The sequence below is a fragment of the Aulostomus chinensis genome, chromosome 5, assembly GCF_037954235.1.
Source record: "Aulostomus chinensis isolate RoL2024-O1b breed Wild chromosome 5, RoL_Achi_v1.0, whole genome shotgun sequence".
NCBI lineage: Eukaryota > Metazoa > Chordata > Actinopteri > Syngnathiformes > Aulostomidae > Aulostomus > Aulostomus chinensis.
Window position 1 is genome coordinate 15,454,012 of NC_141324.1, and position 8,502 is coordinate 15,462,513.

The 8,502-nt window shown below is 41.2% G+C and overlaps 1 long non-coding RNA gene across 1 annotated transcript; it reads left to right on the forward strand.

Moving 5' to 3' along the window:
- On the forward strand, positions 1-8,502 carry LOC147261418 (uncharacterized). The gene is made up of 3 exons (XR_015116103.1): positions 1-39; positions 7,371-7,452; positions 7,555-8,502. It is a non-coding gene; the product is annotated as an uncharacterized LOC147261418 (long non-coding RNA).

Here is an 8,502-nt window from a genome sequence, read left to right on the forward strand (position 1 = left end):
GCTGCCATCACAACAACATGTTTTACAGAAAGAGGAAAGGTAAGCATGATATTCGTATTTAAAATGCATTTTGACTGTTATACTTTGATTGTTTTTAGTAAGTAAACATCTAAGGAGTAATTTATGTGAGTTTTCAGAGGTAAGCTTATTTATTTTCATTGGAAAAACAAATTTATTAGATGTGCACTGCGTGTCAGGACTTGGTACTTAATTTTATATTCACATTTTATTAGTTGACAGCTCTTTGACAGAGGAAGAGAGAATTCTTAACAGAATTGCTGAGTGAGATTCAGACATTGATTTATCAGAAGATGAGAGTCCAATGGGTGAGACAGGAAAGGGTGAGAACGCAGATGAGGAGCCAGATGAAAATGACCTAGGGCCAGTTGCAATGAAGAAACTTGAGGGCACTCGCTGCTAAGATTGCTACAGGGCTTGGTTGTTTTACATGAAGCCGCTGGGATTTAGGGGCCTTTTTTTCTGGTGCAAATATGTTCACAGATGTTTGTGCAACTATGTTCTGAAATCTTTGAGATATCCTGCTGACATACTAGCGTAGTGTTTTACAGGAGGATATCAGTGGAGCTTTTAGTTTTCAGAATCTGCCTTTTCATTTCATTTATTTATAATTTTTGGAAATGAACACCGGACGTACACTACAGTGCACAGGTTATAACTTGAGAGGCTAACAACTAAAGTTGTGTTTAAAAGAAATCTGTGGAATGTGTTCCTTACTCCTGTACTTAAGTTACAAAAACCTGCGCTGTCCAGCTGACACTACAGGTCACAGACAGCCCCAATGTGCTGAAAGGGAAAGAGTGCTTCAGCTACCCCGATGAACAGCCACATTTGGAGTGTTAAAACATTGTGTAGAAAAGAATGACCAGAGAACTTACATGAGGCTGGAGCTCACTGATGAGAGTCCAGGGCCTTGAGCAGATTTGTCAGCTGCAGACTCTGGAGGAGTCTTGTGATTCTGTCTTTTTCTGGTGTCAGCTAGGGTAAAAGGCGTTGAGTCCCTGGCTAAGAGCCATGTGACAGTGCTTATTCAAGAGGGTTGTCTCCTTGAGGATATGAAATCCCTGACTTACATTTGCAGGTATGTGCAATGTATAGTTGGGTGTTTTGAGTTGTACCCTGGATTTGGTACTGCCTGTTGGGTATGGTTGGCTCCTGAGTCCACCAAAACTGTTGACAGTTGCCTTATGGTTTTGAAGGCTGCAGCTTTGATGGCCACAGGGGTAAAAACCTGGGTGTGGGAGGACATTCAGGTGGGTGAAGTGGAGGAGAACCAGTGACCCTCACTGAGGACGTCATTTAGTGGTTGAAAGACCTCACTTAGAAACTCCAAAATGACATCATTTCCAGGCAGGAAGCAAAGTTGGATGAGCCTGGAGAAGCCTCAGCCATAACCCTGGTGGAGGTCTTTGAGTTAGTTCCAAAGGCACCAGGAGTGCTGAGATCAACCCAGAAAGGCTGAAGGATCAGGACATTGTGGGGCTGTCATGGATGATTTGGGACACCTCAGTTGGTCAACAGTAATCCCAGCGCTTCATAGATCTGTTGTGATTAACAGTAAGAAGGTTCCGGGTTCGTGCCCCGGCTCGGGCACAGGATCTGTCTGTGTGAGTCTCCATGTTCTACCTGTACCTGTGTGGGTTCTCTCTGGTACTCCAGCATCCTCCCACAGTCCAAAGACATCAAGAGGGGATGAGACGAGTCCAGGGTGAACCCCACCTCTCACCTGTAGACGATGGGATAGGCACCAGGCCCCTGCAACCCTTAACAGGATAAGCAAACAAGATAAGCAGTAGACAATGGCTGGATTATAATATATATATATATATTTATTTTTTTTTTACAGATTTTTTAAAACATGTATGGGGTGTCTGCTGCCGTGTTATCATGTGATGAATGACGTGATCACCTCATTATTCAGAGGTTACACAGAACATCAGCTGTCCATTTTAGTGACCACAAAAGCTAATTTTCCCTTCAAAAACTGATTGCGATTTAATGAGAACAATATTACAAGGACTTGTCATCAGCACAGGTTTGACTATAATGAGGACTGCGGAAGCTGTTAGACATAAACCACCATGAGACGTGACTAATTACAAATTCCTGCGGCTATGCAGCATAACCAACTGAGGAGGTACATATTTGCATTGCTATAAATAACATTTGATTGAGGGATTAATTGTTTGGCAGGGAGCTTCATCAAAGTGAACAATAAGAAAAGATCATCCATCGCTTTATAAAACTGATAAAAGTTTGGTGAAGAGCTCAAATCAAATGTATTTGAATTCTACGTTCTTATTTTTCTGCAGCTGCTCACATTTGACACGACATGAGGACCAGTGCAGTTAGATGGAGCTCTCTGACAGGTGGAGACGCAGGGCAGAACAGTGGATGCGGTCAAATGGAATGTGATCTTTCTTTCTTTTCCAATCAGTTTCACCTCAGTGGGCTGTATATGGACATGACATTTCCTTGTTGCTTTAGCAACAGAGAGAAAAGGGGCCTGGCACCCTTCCAATCACAGTTAAACATCTTTATATTTCACTTAATAGATCCACTCTATATGTATCCAGGCAGGTGTGAAAACCAACAGGCACTACAGTGTATATGAACACGTGTCTGTATTAGGAGTTTCAGTCATTAGTCCACAGAGATAGATGTGGGTGGTTGTCAGCAATTACTGCAAGTCCATTGGCATAACAGCAAGAAATCCATATTTTTCATTCATCATTATGAACCTATAGAGAGGAAATGTTACCAGAGCATCGGTTCAAACATAATCCTCATAACAATGGCTTTCTGATTCAAGTTTTCTGGCACCCGCATCCAGCTAGCTAAGTCTCCAACTGCAGTTTGTGGGAGTGTTAACGGTATAAATAAACGCAGGCTCCGTGGTGTTAAGAGTGTCTTGTTATTGTCTCACCACCTTGGGTCCTCCTCCATCAAACACCCTCACCGCACTGATGCCACCGTGAGCCTCTCAGATTGGGCCGAGACATCAGTGAAGACGTTTGAACTTTCATGTGAACAGCCATTAGCAGAATAGCCGGGGCCAGCTCTGGGCAGTTAGAACTCGTGTGGAGGCTCATCTTCCCAGGTCACAAACAATATCTGTGTGATTCACGTTCAGCTATGAACCAATTTAATGTGAATGAGTCAGTGCATGTAACATGCCAGCGAGCCAGAAACACTAACAATCAAGACCAGACTGTTGATGAGGATTTGTCAGCCTTGTGTAGGTTTCTCTTCTCATTATCCCCCAGATCTCTGTCGACTCCTCACGCTCATAGTAAGGTGGATGTCACACCTCACCGCCGTCACCGTCGTGATATTGATACGTGGTTGCAGTTAGGTTGTGGAGTCAGGTAGCCAAAATTCTATGTCAGTACAACATCTAATGCCAATGTCGATTTGAGTGAGAACACTGGCCTTGGCTGATGGTTCTGGATGTCGATGCAGTTTTCATTTTCAGCAAAAGCTTAGAGTGAGTCCAACGTCTCTAGTTCGTTAAATCAATGTTGGGGGTCAGCTGGACTTTCACAGTTACCATTAAAGGAGACAACTGAAATGTATTCATATAAACATTACTCAACCTAATTCTTATATTAATACCGTAGAAGTATTTTTACACACAAACAAGTAGGTGCCTTGAGTCCACAAAGAAGTTTTTTTTTGTTCATTTTAACCATCCTGTCATACTTCTTTGTGACTCCAGAACGCAGTAAGAGCGAAAATATGGAAATAAATCAAGGAAATAAAAAAAAAACGAAACAAATTGAAAGGCCATGATGCAATTTCAATACAATTTTATTAAAACGTGGTGCAAATAAAAAAGGCACAATGCACATAAAAACGCCTCGTCACCAAGGTTTCAGCTCTTCCTAAGACATGCAAATGGTGTTGTGAGTCACCATCTCAAATTTACATACAAATAGACATGACCCAACAAGAGCTGAAAACCATCATCCTCTAATGTAACACACACATGAAAATATTTTCACAAAACGTAATTTATACATCCAGTTATATCGTAAATACACATTCAAAAATATGCAGCTTTACAGGTGAATGTTTTCTTGCAGTTCTGTGTCCGTAAACACAAACCAACCACATACAACAAAAACCATGTGAACGTTATGCGCGTAAACACACACACACACACACACACACACACACACACACACACACACACACACACACAAAGAAAAGAACAAGCTGTGCATTTCATAAATACTCCGAATGAGGAATCAAACTGAGTGGCTGTCCTATAATTCTATCTGTAGAGGCACTTCTAACACAATAAATTCAATACTAGGGAAGTGCAGACACCTTATGAGAAACGCAGAAGCGGAACGCCCCAGATAAGCCGTGACTCAATTACTATTATGCGAGAATTGTTTAATATTAAAAATTTAAAAAAAATACTCTGTCGAAAAGAAATCCATTTAATGTAGAGAATTTTACTCGGGAGTGTTTACATTTGCCGCACGCAATAAATTTTTCACGCTAATGCGCCGTATGGACACATTCTTTATTCACTTACCAAATCAAATTACTGACTACAGCTTTGGTAGGAACTCAAAATGATTTGTCTCACAACTTATATTTTTCCTCAATTCATTATGCACTTCCAAGAGACTGAGGCTATTGTTCTGCCTTGTTTCTTAGACCGAAAATAACCCCTAATCCATTATGTAAAAGAAAAAGCAGTCAAAGTAAAGACACTGTTGCGTCCAACATGTGGCGAGAGAGGAGCCGTGCTGTTACCTTTTACCTTTAAGCACTTCTCTACTTAACCACAATTACCAGCAATCAGGTCTACATTGTGAAAGCCGGGCCATGACTCATTCTCGTGTTGCCCTAGAAAAATCGGAAAATATCTTTAGGGGTTCGGAATCAGTAACACCCATGTGGAGTAGCTGTAAGGTTGCTGGTTCCATTTTCTCACAATCACTCGCTTCACTTTCGTGTCCCTCCTCTCCCCCTGCGCCCTTTGTTGACACTGAGAAGCCAAATCAAAGACATCTGACGGAGAATAAATTCAAAATAGGCAACAGAAGACAAAATATTCAGTGTAACACTGATGAAACTGAGCGGAGCGTAAATCAGCCATATTCCCAAAACTGTTACAATCCCACGCTATAATTATAATAATTTTAATATTTTTAATTATAATATTTTAATTACGCTATAAAGACATTTTTATGTCTTTCTCCGAAAACATTTCCAGTCTGTAATTCAAGATGAAGGTTCTTTTTTTGTTTGTTGGGGGGGGGGGGGGTGACACTGTTTTAAGAGTTGATTCAAGAGGTATTGACATGTGGGATTGCGGAGGTAATCAGACCTGTTTTGTACTCCCATTGTGATTCATTCATTGATTCATCCGTATTGATGATGGACCCTGGTTGCTGTGTTTATCCTCTTGTCAAAACTACTGAGCACCATTTGGTCATCCCTTCTTTTCTCTCCGTCTGGTAGAGAGACACTGTTCTCTGGCAGCATATTGTGTAAGGACTCATTATTCTGCCGTTGTTGACAGATTTGACTGTCACAGTTGTCAAAATGGCAGGCAGTCACAAGGGATGGAGAACACACACGCACACGCACGCGCGCGCGCACACACAAACTCACATGCGCACAGAGGGAGGAGATTCCAAAGTAGACAAATGAGTGACAGTGTTGATCGATTCTGTCAAAGACTTGATGGGAAGCAGCACAAATCAAATGAAAATAATTTCTGACATTTAAAAAGTTAATTATAACATCAGGAGGAGAACCTCTTCATTTTTAAGGGGAACTTTTTTTGGCATTGTACATGGATGATTGTTGAGGACAACTCAAATCACAGCAGCACCACAAATGTGGGAAAAAGCGACTCGCTTTATTATTACTATTACTGGTGCAGAACAGTACCTCAGACATTGTTTGTGGCTGTAAAATGATGGGTGAATAGTTTCTCGAGTAAAAAAACAAAACAAAACCTCACAATTAGAATTCGATTCATTTATCCACTTACACATTAGCTGAAAGCTAAGTGGCCTGTTAAGCCATTACTCCTGTGACTATAAAGTGGTGGGTACTTTACTTTCAGCAGCACGTGACACAAGTGAAAATACTCTTTTGACATTAAATGTTTGACCTTGTGGTCAGGTAGCATTTGGAAGGTCTAGTGGAGCCACACAACTGAGTTATTTATCTGCATTCACATTAGCAAAAGGCTAAGCAGAGGTAGCATGCTCGACTCTAGCCTGCCGTGTCGTTAATGTTGAGGCTGTAAAACAGTGGATAACGTGTTTAAAGCATTACCCAACCTGGTGAAATGATTGTTTCATTGTCAGAATTTCACTCATTTGGCCTGATAACATTGGGAAAGTCTAGAGGAGCTGAATAGTACTTATGCACATTCAAGTTAGCAGAGGGCTAATTGGATGTAGCTGCTCTACCACAGCGTGCTGCATCATTACTGCTGTAGAGCAATGCGGAACTTGTTTTGAACGTCATACAAACTCTGCAAAATGACTTGTTTCATTATGAAAATTTATTTTTTCGGGTATGAAAACATTTGGAATGTGTGGAAAAGCTGCATGCTTAAATTGTGTGTCCTCGCTCAGGTTAGCCGAGGGCTAACTACGCCTGGAGACGATGAACCTCATCTGTTTGTTTTTTTAGGACATTTGGTTCGATTTATTAAAACTGACACCAGCAAAATATTTTAAGGGAGGAATAAAGCAAGGGTCGATGAGAGCTGCTGGATTTATGTAACACACCGTGGTAATGGCCATGGTTTAAATCCATGAATTCTTCTTGATGCTCTTTCTGTAGAGCAAACTAATGTTGGAGCACCAGCTGGTTTGAAATATGACTTCTCTTTTAGTCAGAAACAAAAACTAAACATATCTCAGTAGAGATAGATAGTGAGTCTTGGATTTTTTTGGGGGGGAGTTGAAACTGATCGGAACACCATTGTCAGAGAGGAGACAAAACAGCTCATTTGACTGGAGGAATTCATCGCATGGCCTTGAACGCCGCATGTACTAATAGAATATTCGCCGATGAGCTCGATGATCACCTGCCCGGCTGTCAAGGCCAGTTAAACGTCTGAGTTTTACTCCTGAGTGACTGTGTTTAAAGATGCTTGTAATTGTGTTTGTGCTCAAGTTGAGGCATTATTAAAAGATGCTTAACTGTGCTCACTCAGGATTATGAATGAGGGTGAAACTGTATGAGTACACACACACACACACACACACACACACACACACACACACACACACTTTATTTTTAAATGGGGTGCTTTAGGCTGTAATCTAAATTATTCAGCTACTACGCTAATATCTGCTGTTTTCTAGTATCTCACAGATCTCACAGGCATCGTCCATTCGGGGTTTCTAGCAAATCTGAAGACAGACCAGCCGTACCTCCTGTGTGCAGGTGGAGTCGGCATGAATGTTTTAAGTACTCAACCCTTAACCCATGTTTTATGTGTGCACACCCAGATTTGTTCGTTAAAGTTTAACTGTCTGACAATTGCAGGCCTCTTCTGCTGCTTGTGTGCAGGCCAGGATATTTCCACAGACTTCGTGAAGGCGTAAGTCTGATGAAAACTGGACCTGTGATGGCTCAGAGCTTCACCATCAAGTTGAAAGTCATCCATCAACTGTATGGAGAGGAAGAAGAAACAGGAACTGTTGCCATAACCTTGATCACCAACTGGATTTTTAATTGTGCATCAAACTCAGTCTTTTAAATGTTAAATTTCTTTGGTTTTTGCCCTTTTGCTGAAACCGGTTGGTAGGAACTAGAATCTGTGGGTGTGTTACAATCTGGCAAGTTTTCTCCCTTGGAGACACCTGTTATCACTGCATTCTTTGTGACGAGTGTGTCCCCCCATGCGGGTTAGCCTACTCTCTTCAAATGACTCTAATGCATCTGAAAATCGGTCCAACAGTGAAATACCGATCAGATGATTTTACATCTCAGGTTTAAAATAAAGATCAAGACAGATTTCATCAGTTAGATTTGAGTAGTTTGACAGTTACACTGCACTTTTGCTTTTAACTTCGTACAACTTTGTGCAACCCGTAGACCAAAAATATGTTATGTGATAAAAGTCGGTACTTGAGTTTTAAAAGTCTGTGTCAGCCACTGGAGCTGCTGTGTGCGTCTGAGTGTGCGCTAAAATCATTTAAGCTGCATTTCTTTGCTGGGTCAGGGTCTGAGCTCATGTCAGGTAAATGTCGTGCAGTTTTTTTTCAAAATTTGGTTCACTTTGTACTCAGCTTCAAAGTGAGACTTTGCTCTTTTGCAACATTTATGAATAACTACTATGATTTTTAACTATGACAAGAATCAACTGTTGCTGGCAGCTGGTTCTTCATAGGGTTTTAAATGATTTCAGTCAGAGATGTGTGCGTGTGTGTGTGTGCGCGTGTGTGTGTCCTCACTGCATTGAGAACATCTGCTTTATGTGCCGACTGTATC